We start from the raw sequence: 12164 nt of genomic DNA on the forward strand, positions 1-12164 counted from the left end.
TTTTGTCAATGAAGTTACTCACATGATGGTGTGTGCTTAAAAATCAACTCAGTGCCCTTTCTTTTGGCACCTATAATATATGACGTGATTTATTTCCCTGGTTTTGCTTTTTTTTTAATTTTTGCAATAAAACCTTACAACAAGCTGCAAAGGCAGGTACTGTTACATAGAAAACAGAAACTCAAAACAATTATATCACTCACCCAAGGCCTCTCCCAAGTCCACAGACAGGATTTGAATATGGTCATCTCTCTAATCAGAGCCGGACCTCCTCTCTGTCCACAGCTCCACTCATTATTCTCCAAGCATCTGCTAAGCGCCTTGGTGTCCGACCCAAGCTAGGGGCTGCCTGTGTGTGGAGCCGGTTGCAGCTGGACATGGGCCAGCCTGCATGGGGGCCTCAGTACAGGAAACCCCGACTCTGCCTCAGCTAGTGAGACTCTGCAGGGACCACAGGCGCTGGCTCTGCTCTCAGCTCTCGAAACGTGGTTGCCTCTGAGCCACTTTGGGACACAGCACGAAAAAGGCAAGCAGAGGAGCAAAGGCACCGCCTGCCAGGGCTACGAGTTCTCTCTGGGCCAATCACATCCTTGGGAGCTCACTGTACAGAATGTGCAAAGTGAACTACAAAGGATAAAGGGTGTGAACAAGGATGGGAGCAGGCAGACCCCAGGCCGGCCGCCACCTGCTCCAGCAGCCATGCCTGCACTGATGCAACAGCAGGTGCATCCTCCCGCCTAGCCAAAGCCCAGGCCTCTGTGGCAGCTTCGGCAGGTGACTTAAGCTCCAAGCACCTGAGTTTCATGGTCAACAAATGAGAGCTGTGCTAGCAGTTCACTATGAGCCAGAAAGACCTGGCCTTCTAATGGCAGGAATGAGGGGCCAGTGTTGTGGTGCAGTGGGTTAAGCCACCACCTGCAATGCCAGTATCCCATACTGGAGCCAGGTTTCAGTCTTGGCTGCTCTGCTTCCAATCAGCTCCCTGCTAATGCACCTGGGAAGGCAGCAGAAGATGGCCCAGGTGCTTGGGTCCCTGCCACCCACATGGTAGATCTGGATGGAGTTCCAGGCTCTTGGCTTTGGCTGGCCCAGCCCCAGCCGTTTGGGGGGTGGACAAGCAGATGCAAGATTTCTCTCTGCTTTTCTCCCTCTCTTCTCTTTCAAATAAATAAATCTTTAAAGAAAAAATAGAAGAATGAGTTGACTGTAAAGACTGTTCTCAAGGGAGGTTGGCTTGGAGGCTCCTTGTGTCTGTGGTTCAGCAGAAGGCAGGACCGCATGCAGAATGCCCTTTATTCTTTGTCCTTTGGCAAGTGAGAAGCCAGTTCCCAGGTCTAATCTTCACCAGGGAGCATCAGCCACACTCAGATCTGGGTATTCTTTATCTCCTTTTTCGCACATGTATAATTAGCTCTCCGGAAGTGTGATGAGCAGGGTCTCGTCTCATCTTGGCACCAGGCTCTGCCCCACTGCTGTCTCTGAGGCAGTGTTTACAGGTGGTGATGATGGTGGAGAAGGTGACCGGGACAATAACCCAAGTAATGTCATCATCAACACCACCATCAAGCTCACAACACACCACAGATGGCACCATCCCCCTAGCCAGAGCCAACAGGCAACCCGTGCACAGCGGCTCAACCAAACCAGTTGGCAAAATACTAAAACACCTCCACACGAGTCAGCAAATAACCACAGCCCCACCCTACCTGTAACCTACCTGGCAACCTCTCCAAGCCTCTGCTGGGGGAACTGCATGCCTGGGACCCAGTCAGCTAACTACATCTCATTGTCTTTATTCTCTTCCAAATTTTTCAACTATTCCTCTAGGAAGACATGACACTTTTCTAATGTTTTAAGAAGCTTTTCTTCAGGGTCGGAGCTGTGACGTAGTGCACTAAGCCTCCCTGCAGTGTCAGCATCCCATATGGGCGTGGGTTCATGTCCCGGCTGCTCCTCTTCCGATCCAGCTCTCTGCTGTGACCTGGGAATGCAGTAGAAGATGGCCCAAGTGCTTGGGCCCCTGCACCCACATGGGAGACCTGGAAGAAGCTCCTGGCTTCTGATCTGCCCAGCTCCAGCCATTGCAGCCTTTTGGGGAGTGATCCAGTGGATGGAAGACACCCCCCCCTTTCTCTCCCTCCCTGTAATTCTACCTCTCAAATAAATAAGTAATTTTTTTAAAAAGTTTTTCTTCAAGTGCAAATCACTTAAATACTGAGAACAGAACACCTGAATGAAAGGCAGCTAAAACATCCTAGCAAACTGTGGGGTTGTACAAATGCTTGACAGACTCAAGGTCAACATACAACCCAACTTCTGCGGGAAGCCTGCCCAGAAGACAGCCAGGTGTCAAAAAGTGAGCAAGATAATAACATTTATGAGAAAGGCGTACTTTTAGAACTCTAATCTTCATAACATAATAACACCTTCTAATGTATTAGTCATCATGATACAACAAGCATCATGCATTCCTTATCTCTCTCAGGACCTGTAAGGAGTCAGGAATGCAAGCAGGTGTAACTCAGATGCTAATTACCCACACGTTTGACAAACCCGGTAATCAGCACCCAGCAAGGAGAGGATGGGGCCGCCGAAGTCCCTCTAGGGCAGAGGCAGGCCTGAGGTTCTTCTCTCCCCACTTCTGCAGTGCGGGGCTGGCGTCACATCACATCTGCTCGTAAGTTAGGGATTTTACAAGTAGGTTGCTACATCAAGGGGGAGCTTGAAACCAGCCTGGGGAGAAGTATTTACACCCCAGCAATCAGCAAGCGCTTCCAATCAGAGCTTCCCTCTGCCCAAAGCCAGTCTGCCGACACACCACCATCGACTCGAGCAGACTGCGGACCGAGCCAGAACCCACCCTCACAAGGCTGAGGTCTGGATCTTTTTTCCTCCTCTCTCTTCTTCCATCAACTCCACCAACAACTTCCCAGCAGCATAAACCAGGAGAAAGCACACGGAGGTGGGAATCAATGACCTCCTAAGTCCCCACCTGGCCTGCACCAACCTTTTCCCCTGAGCCCCTAACCTCCAGGACCTTTTTTTTTTTTTTTTCAGTAGTTGCTATGTACTCACAGAGTTGTTCCAAGGATCTGGGGGGGGGGGGGGTGGATGTAAACTACCTTGGAAACTGCACAACACCACATAGCTGTGGGGAAAATGGAACAGGATCACCATATATATGACCCCACAATTGCACCTGTGAGTCTACACCTAAATGAATTGAAAGCAGGGTCTCTGAGTTACACATCATGGGCACGGCAGCATCACTCATAAGAGCCAAGGGGCGGAAGCAGCCCAAGCGTTCACTAATGGATGACAGCACTGAGTAAGCTGGAATATTATTCAGCCTTGAAAAGGATGAAAATTCTAACACCTACTATGACAAATCCGGAGGACACTAGGCTAAGTGAAATAGACCAGAGACAGACAGCAGGATGCCAGAGGCTGGGGGTGAGTGAGAACGGGGAGACGGTGTTCAGTGGGCAGGTTCAGTTTGTGAAGATCAAGTTCTGGAGATGGCTGATGACCATGGCTGCCCAACAACATGAATGCACTCGACACCCGTGAACTGTGCACTTAAGAAGACAAAGACGGTGAAGTCTGGGGTGGGCTCAGTGGTGCAGCAGGCTAAGCCACCGCTTGGGATGCCTGCATCCCACATCAGAGTGCCTGGGATTGGGTCCCACCTCTGCTTCCAACCCAGCTTCCTGCTCGTGTACCTGGGAGACAAGTGGACAACGGCTCGAATACGTGGGAGACCCAGAAGGAGTTCTCGGCTGCCGGCTTAGGCCTGACCCAGCCCTGACTGCAGCATTTGGGATGGGAATGGATGGCAGCGCTCTCCCTCTCTCTGTTGCTCTGCCTGTCAAATAAATACAAACAAAACACAATAGCTACCTTTATCACACCTCCTTTTTACCCACAATTTGTAACAAAGGGAAGAAGCTTGAGGTCTTACCATACTTCAGGTGCAGAAGCGGCCACAGTCACCACTGCTTTATAACCAGGACCAACTGTATCCTTCCTCACCAGGGCAACACAGGCATCAGGAATCCAAGCAGACAGTGCGTGTGTGTCCTTGCCAAACAGGCTGCTCCCGAAAGTTCTTTTTAAGCTTTTACTGTCATGGCTGTTTGAGGCCTATTTTCTTAGAGAAGTGGATTTTTGTTTTTCGTGGTAATTAGGGTCCTACTCAGGCCTGGAGAAGCCCTGGGGTCCACGATGCATGTGAATTACGGTGTTAACCAGCCTGGCCAGGTCCCCGCACTGGCAGCCGGGAAGGGCGCAGGGAGGAGAGCACACAGAGGCCTCCTTTCTGGGGCCCAGACCAGTCTAGGACGCAGCTGAGGCCACTCGGCCCAGGATTCTTCTCCCCCAGGTTGTAGTCTCTTGTCCTTGGCATCCCCATTGGGACGTCCATGCCCCAGATGCAACCTACATGAGCCTCCCCACATCCCCTAAGGTTCCCAGACCAGAACTGCCTCTCCTTTCCCGGGTTTCCCATTCCAATGCCAATTCTTCCAAGTGTTGGACAAAAAGAACCTTCCTTAAAAGCCACTTCCCTGGTAAGGGACTGGCAGCCTCTCAACCTACTTGTATTTCAAGGTATTTGCATCTTCTAAAGTTTCAAAGTAAATTTTTAGTCTCTTTTTTTTCCAGCCCCACTTATGGGAAGATAGTTAGGGATGGGGCCCGCTGGGCTGCCAGGAACCCAAGAGCATCATGCATCATCTTCTTCTAGCTTTCTACAGCTCCTTCCCTTCCACACACAGGTTTTTGAAACCCACAAAACTTTGGGGTTTGGGTTTCTTTTTCCTTTTCCTTTTTTTTTTCTTTTTCCACAATCCTGTGGGCCCTGAAAGGTGGGGACAGGATAGGATGGGGAGGCAGGCCAGATCATCACACAAAAATCAGGACCGTCCGAGGCTTTATTTCATACGCTCGCTCTAGGATTCCTTTTTTTTTTTTTTTTTTTTCAGCACCAGCTGCAGTTTATCATAAAACAGGTGCAGTGATCTGTGTTGTGGTCCTGACAGAGAATGGTCCTCTCAATAGGCTGAGTATTAACTTTGGTCAGCTCAAGGCAGCCTTCCTCCCCTGCTCACCCTGTTACAGAAGCAATAAATCATGACCCCTGACCCTGGCCCCCAAAAGGGTTAAATTGGAGGGAACAGGAGCAGGGGTCACACCCAACCCCAAAATCAGCTCCTCAGGTGCTGTGTTTGCACCTGCCACCTGGAAAAGGGAAAGGCTCTGAGGTCTCCTCCCAACCCCCATCACCCCCCCACCACCACCACCACCAGCACACCCCCAAGGACACAGGCAAACCAACTCTGACATATGCTCCCGTGGCACACACAAATGCATGCTAACTTCAAACTAAAGTCAGCACAGAGAGACTTTCCAACTTCAGAACTCACAAGAGAATGACATCCTATCATCGCATCAAATGCCTTTTTTTTTTTCCCCAGTAAGAACCACCGAGACAATTCTCAGAAAGCAAAGCTGTGCTGAGTCTGAGGACCCGCCAGAGCTGCACCGCGGCCCGGGTGCTGGGAGAAGATGCTTCCTGACCAGGCTGATGGGGAGACGCCTGGAAGCTCGGGGTGCAGGACAGGTGCAGGAAGAAGCAGCTGATGGGAAGGTGAGAGGAAGGCTTGAGCCCTAACACAGAGCAAAGCGGGGCACTCCATCCAGCACCCGCGCTAGCCCCGAGGATGTCTCCAGTGAGGTCTGCAGGTTAATGCTAGCTAGCACCGCAGGAAAAACCCCTTCCTGTTGGGAGCAAATGGGGAACGGCCCCGAGTCAGGGTGACCTGCCTCTGAGGAGCAGACGCTAAGGACCAAGAACTGGCACTGACTGAGCACAGGCACATGCTGTGCACTGCTCCAAGCAGTTCACACGCACACGCCCTCACTTACTCTTCCCCCAGCCCTTAGCCTGGGTGCTGGAATCGCGATAACCTATGCAACAGAGATCGACAGTGGGCTCAGAACAGTGGTGAGACACGGCTGACCCGGGATATGCCCCATGTTCGTACACAACGCTCAGTGATGGTTTTGCCCTTGATTTCTTCCATCAGTTTCCAAGGAGGTTAAAGTATGTACCAGCCGAGCTCCCAAAAATTGATTTTTTTTTTTTTTTGGACAGGCAGAGATAGTGTGAGAGAGAGAGACAGAGAGAAAGGTCTTCCTTCCGTTGGTTCTCCCCCCAGATGGCTGCTATGGCCGGTACGCTGAGCTGATCCGAAGCCAGGAGCTAGGTGCTTCCTCCTGGTCTCCCATGCAGGTGCAGGGCCCAGGCACTTGAGCCATCCTCCACTGCCTTCCCGGGCCACAGCAGAGAACTGGACTGGAAGAAGAGCAACTGGGACAGAATCCAGTGCCCCAACTGGGACTAGAACCCAGAGTACCGGCGCCGCAGGCCGAGGATTAACCAAGTGAACTGTGGCGCCGGCCCCAAAAATTGATTTTCAACAGATCCTGACACATTCTTCCCCAAATGGCTCTGGGCCTGAATTTCCTTGGGCCGTCAAGCCCAGCTCTAAAGACAGCTCCAGCTTGAGGACAGTCGCCGCTGGCTCTATCCCGGCTATGTGTCCGCCCCTCAAAGCCATCACCGAATCCCTACAACCACCAGCTTCTTCAATCCCCATCTTAACGCAGAAAACAACAGGGACCCAATCCAGGGGCATCCAGGTATGAATGGCTGCAACCGGAGCTATCTGTCTAGCCTGTATCACGGCCTCCCCTCCCTGGCCACCTGCAAGACCTATTCCCAAGATTTGTTGTCAACCAAGAGGCAGATTCCATCTCCTTCTGAGTCCTGCTTTAATGCTACGAGGAGAAAAAGCCCAAGACACACAGCTGATGGGTGAAGACACGGAATACACTTGAGCTGCCACAGAACGAACGTGGCCCACAGCAGCCACTTGGAGGTTACCCTTTTTCTCACTAGAGCCTGAGTAATACATACAGACATTGCATAATACACCTTAAAGATAAAATCGAGTGATATCTAAAAAACAATGTAGCCCAAAGGAAAAGTCATCTCACACACCACAGACCATCAGGGGCACGACCAGCATGGACCGAGGAGACCACACCGTCTTCTCCTCCAGAGTCCACGTGTCCCCCTGTCTTCACTACACAGGCACCGGGGCCCCAAACTCGAACCAGGGCACCAGGCATCGCTTTCTGACACTTTGGACATGAATTCAAGAAACATGTTCCCGAGAGGCTTCATGTTCCTTGAAGATCCCTAGGAACGCTGAGATGCCTGGGAGGCAGGAGGGCCCAGGGTAGACCACCCTCTCCGGCAAGTTAACCAATCACGTGACAATTCCCCCACAGGACTGGTGCCTAAGCCTGCCAGGGCAGAGGGGAGGAGACGCAGAAGGAGAGAGATTGAAGGGGATTTGCGGAGATTTATTTGGGGAGAGGAAAGATTATAGGGATTTAGGGAGACCCAGCCAAAGAAAAATTCAGCAAGTTCACCCCTAAGGCCTCCCCAGAGGGCACACATACACACGCCTACCTTGCACCAGCCAAGCATAATTAGGGTGCACTCACTCAGTGCCACATTGGAATCACCAATGTGCACCTGAGACATGGTCATTGTCAGCCTCTGGGAACAAGCTCAATCCAAAGTCCCATTTCCCAAGTCGCTCTCCACCAGTCGCTAAGGACACTAGTGTCCATGATGTGTTTTCAGTTCATAAAAACTCCAGAGAGAAAATCTCCTGCATGCTGATTACTTCCTATGGGATGCTTGGGCTTTAAATTCTCAAGACAAGTGGGAGAGTTACAGATAACGGGGAGCACTTCCCCTTTCTGTCAATCATTCTCAAGGCCCAAAACATGTCTACCACAAGTAGACAGCTCTTCTACCACAAGTAGACCACAGCTCTTCTCGCTACGGGAGTCTCCAGGCTGTCACAGATTTTCCCACCGTGACAGAGAGGGGGCACCTCAGAACTTTCCAGAACTTTGCTTCAAGATGCCAGAGTGTCTGACTGCTAAGGTGGCAAGAAGAAGCCCCTGACACAGCCCCAGGCGGTGGATGAGCACGATAAGGATTTTTCAAGCAAACACAAAAAGAGAAGAAGAAAACTCCAGGAGCTAACAGCGATGGCCGCAGGGAAGGACCACTGGCCACAGGTGGAATAAAGAAATCTATGGGAAAGCTGTTGCTGGTGCCAGAAGTGGTGATGCCCTGGACTCCACTCCTGTGCAAACATCTGGATCCCTGGCCATCGTGTCTTTGGCCACCAGAGCTAGAACACACCATCATCATAGAGCCTGTTGTATATTTACAAATAAACTTCTGCAAAAAAGGAATGAATAAATAAATAAATAAAATGCAGGAGTCCCCCACCGGGGGAGCCTGGAAGTCCAAAGGGTAGGACCCTGCCCTGTAAACTATCCCCAGGGCTTCCCAGAGCATGGACAGCCCCAGAGTGCAGATGGAACAGGTGCTCAGAAAAGCCCCAGAAAAACTGGACAAAACCACCAAGTGTACTATTCCTCCAACCAGCCACTCCCTGCAGGCTCTCCCTCCAAAATATATCTGGGATCCAACCCACTCCCCCTCGCTCCCCAAGCTACTTCTACTCCTAAAGCACCTTTGACCCTCACCTGGAGTGCAACAGCAGCCCCACAGCTCTCCCCACATCTGCCCTTGAGCCTCAACATTCCTTTCCCAACACAGCAGCGGCAGTGATCCAGAAAAACCCAAGGCAGATCACGTTACTGCTCTGTGCAAAGTCCTCCAAGGTTCCTCACTTCTCCTGGAGCAAACGCCAAGGTCTTTACAGTGGCCCCTGCTGGTCCACCTCCACCTCCCACTCCCACCACCACACAGCTGCAGCCACACGGGCCTCCCTCTCCAGGCTCCTGGCCCAGCTCTGTCCTCAGGCTGCGACATTTGCCCTCGGATGCCCCCTGGCTCCCTCAGGTCTCGGCTTCCCCCCTCCTCCCTCCATCACGTATGCACTGCATAACACACTCTCCACGGCACTGCTTTGTCTGGCTGCCCGCCACAGTGTAGCTCCAGGAGAGTGGCCATTCTTGCCCCTTTGTTCACTGAACATCCCTGGTGTCTAGAATACTGCAGGTGTTCTGGAGAGACTTCTGGTTTTCATGGATGACAGGAAGAATGTTATGTCACACCTCCAAACAAGAGGACTGAGAGACCCAAAACTTCCAGCAAATACTGCAGCCGGCATCCCCTTGGGTGCAAACCTCGGGGCTTCCCACTTTTACTTCCCTCTTGGTGACAGGCTCTCAAATGCTGCCCAGCCTCTCAAAGGCTGAGTAATCTCAGAATAAATACTCTTCAACCAACCAGCTAAACACACACACACACCACCTCATGCAGCTTCACGTGTTCTCCCCTGACCCACAGGCACACACATGACACTCACATGCACATATGTGTGCACACACACATGCACACACATCACCTCACACAGCTTCTCATGCTCTTCCCTGATCCACAGGCACACACATGCACCTGCACACACAAGCACACATGACACATGCACATATGTGCACACACTCACATGCACACACATCACCTCACACAGCTTATCATGCTCTTCCCTGACCCATGCACACACAACACCCACATGTACACACATATACACACATATGCACGTATGTATATGCTCACGCTCATACATACACATGTGCATATGCACATATACATGTGTGCCTGCACATATACACACTCACACATACACACACATCCCTAACAAGAAATGCGGAGTGTGTTTTCTGTCTGGCCTTTAATAGACATGTGTCCTCGACAAGTATATTCATTAAGCCTTTTCAGCATAAGTAGTGTAAGTGCGAGAAGACAGGGCTTGACCCCACAGAAGTGTCTATTATCCTCTTCCTAAAGCAGTACCCAGCAGCCACCCGTTCAGTGAAAAGCCCCACTGCTATTGACATCAAGTGGGATAAGGCATCAGGCCGTTTCGCTATGCTCCCAGCACAATCACAAAACACCCCTGTCCCCGAGACAGAGAGGAGCGGCACCCAGCCACACCACGAGAGCCCCTGAGCAAGGACGGCAGGTGCCTCCCTGCCACGGGGAGCCACAAAATCCTAGGGTCGTCAAAGCACCTGCAAGTCACCTCTTCTTCCTTGTCCTCCCCAACACCCTGGACTTCAGAGATGCCAAAGCAGAGACAGGAAGAAAGCGTGGGGAAGCGGACAACCAGCCCATGGGTCACATGACCCCACAGACGGTGGATGGACTAGACCCAGGGCATGGGCTCAGATCCTCCGCCACGCCAGGGCCCATGGCCAAGAGTCACCACTTCACGCGGTCAGCCTGTACAAAAAGCACGTGTGTGCAGCCTGTCAAAAAGACATGTTTTCTAGGACATGCCATTTTCTGTGCTCCGGGGGCAGCAAGGTGCATTGGGAGAGTGGTTCTGAGCTGTGAAAGGCACGAGGCAGTCTCTACGAGCACACGTTTCGCACCCTGAGCATTGCAGGGGTGACCTCCACCTGGCTGGAGTACTCTCCCCACCCACACGCTTCTCCCAACAGCACATCTGAGGCTTGTTTTTGTTTGCGGCAGAACTCACTGAGAGCTATCGACGGCAAATCTGCCAACAGCAATGTTTACCACTCCCAATTTGCTGTGACACAATATTTATTAGCTCTCACACTGTGCCAGGGATCGGAAAACATGCTGTTGATTAATAAACAGTAATTAAATCTCACCACCTTATCCACAAGTATGGCTGGGTTCTGGGTGGCCCTTTTAAAGGAGGCTACAACGAGGCCCATGGGTTGAGAGGATTTTTCTTTTCCAGAGGCCTGACTCAGAGGTGCATCAGACAACCCAGGCTCAGACCACAGGGCCTGGTGCTTTCCCTGGGGCGGCCCCTGGCCTCCTCCATCTCTTCTCGCACCGTCCAGGCGACAATCTTCACTCCTGTTCATTGTCCCTGCACTGCAGCAAGCTCCTTTTTTAATTTTTTATTTTTTTTTATTTTTTGACAGAGTGGACAGTGAGAGAGACAGAGAGAAAGGTCTTCCTTTGCTGTTGGTTCACCCTCCAATGGCCGCCACAGCCCACGCACAGCACTGATCCGATGGCAGGAGCCAGGTACTTATCCTGGTCTCCCATGGGGTACAGGGCCCAAGCACTTGGGCCATCCTCCACTGCACTCCCTGGCCACAGCAGAGAGCTGGCCTGGAAGAGGGGCAACCGGGACAGAATCCGGCGCCCTGACCAGGACTAGAACCCGGTGTTCCGGCGCCGCAAGGCAGAGGATTAGCCTAGTGAGCCACGGCGCCAGCCTAATGGCACAGACTGAAAGGGTTTGACCCCTGGGTCTTCCCAGGAGTCAGGGCTCTGCTGTCTACCAGGACACAAACTTGCATATGGGGGCCGGATATCAGCCCCCCAAGGTCTGGCAAAGGCAGTGCTCCTCGGGCCTCTAGACAGCTTTGTTTTTCAGTCCTCTAACACTATGTCAGCCTTGCTTCTCACAGCACACTCCTGCCTTGGGATCCTAAAGACAGCTGGTGACGGTGTGACAAATAAACTAAGGGGAACTGAGGAGTAATTTGGAAACCAACTCCAACTGTAACGGATGTCTTTGACTTTTGCTGGATTTCGCTGCAAACAGACAACAAATGGAGACTAAACCAACACTGAAAGGAACACAAGTGACCACCACGTTAAGGCTCAGGCCAAGGTCTCTGGACTTGACCGGGGGCGAAGCAATTATCCTGAACCCAGGGGACTTCCTAGAAAGTCCAGGGACACAAAACGATGATAACCCAAAAGCTCCAAACTGCTCATATATTCAGACAACAGGTTTTATGTTAATATTAAAATTAGCTTTCCAAACACTAAACTCAAATTACTATGCAGCATTTGTCATAACATGTATAAAATAGCTCAACCCCCTACGGATAGTCAGGAGTTGCTCTGCCTCGATTTGAACCTTAGCTGCAACACTTAGGAGCTAGCTGGTGCTTCGCAGATCACTTTGGCTCTGTGGCCTCAGCTTTCTCATCTGTAAATTGGGGATAACAGAAAATACCTACCTCTTAAGATTACCGTGAGATTCAAATGAATTAGTATAATCCCTAGTAGTTAGTATACACTTTAGAATGTCACTTTGATAACTTTT

General features: G+C 51.3%; 1 protein-coding gene and 1 long non-coding RNA gene across 4 annotated transcripts in view; both read right to left on the minus strand.

Annotated features, from left to right (window-relative positions):
• Window positions 1-12164, minus strand: part of CAMK1D (calcium/calmodulin dependent protein kinase ID) — a 464674-nt gene that overhangs the window by 450152 nt on the left and 2358 nt on the right. The window lies entirely within an intron of this gene.
• The window catches only part of LOC138845003 (uncharacterized), a 113216-nt gene that overhangs the window by 99780 nt on the left and 1272 nt on the right, over window positions 1-12164 (minus strand). The window lies entirely within an intron of this gene.

Source organism: Oryctolagus cuniculus, chromosome 13, assembly GCF_964237555.1.
Source record: "Oryctolagus cuniculus chromosome 13, mOryCun1.1, whole genome shotgun sequence".
NCBI lineage: Eukaryota > Metazoa > Chordata > Mammalia > Lagomorpha > Leporidae > Oryctolagus > Oryctolagus cuniculus.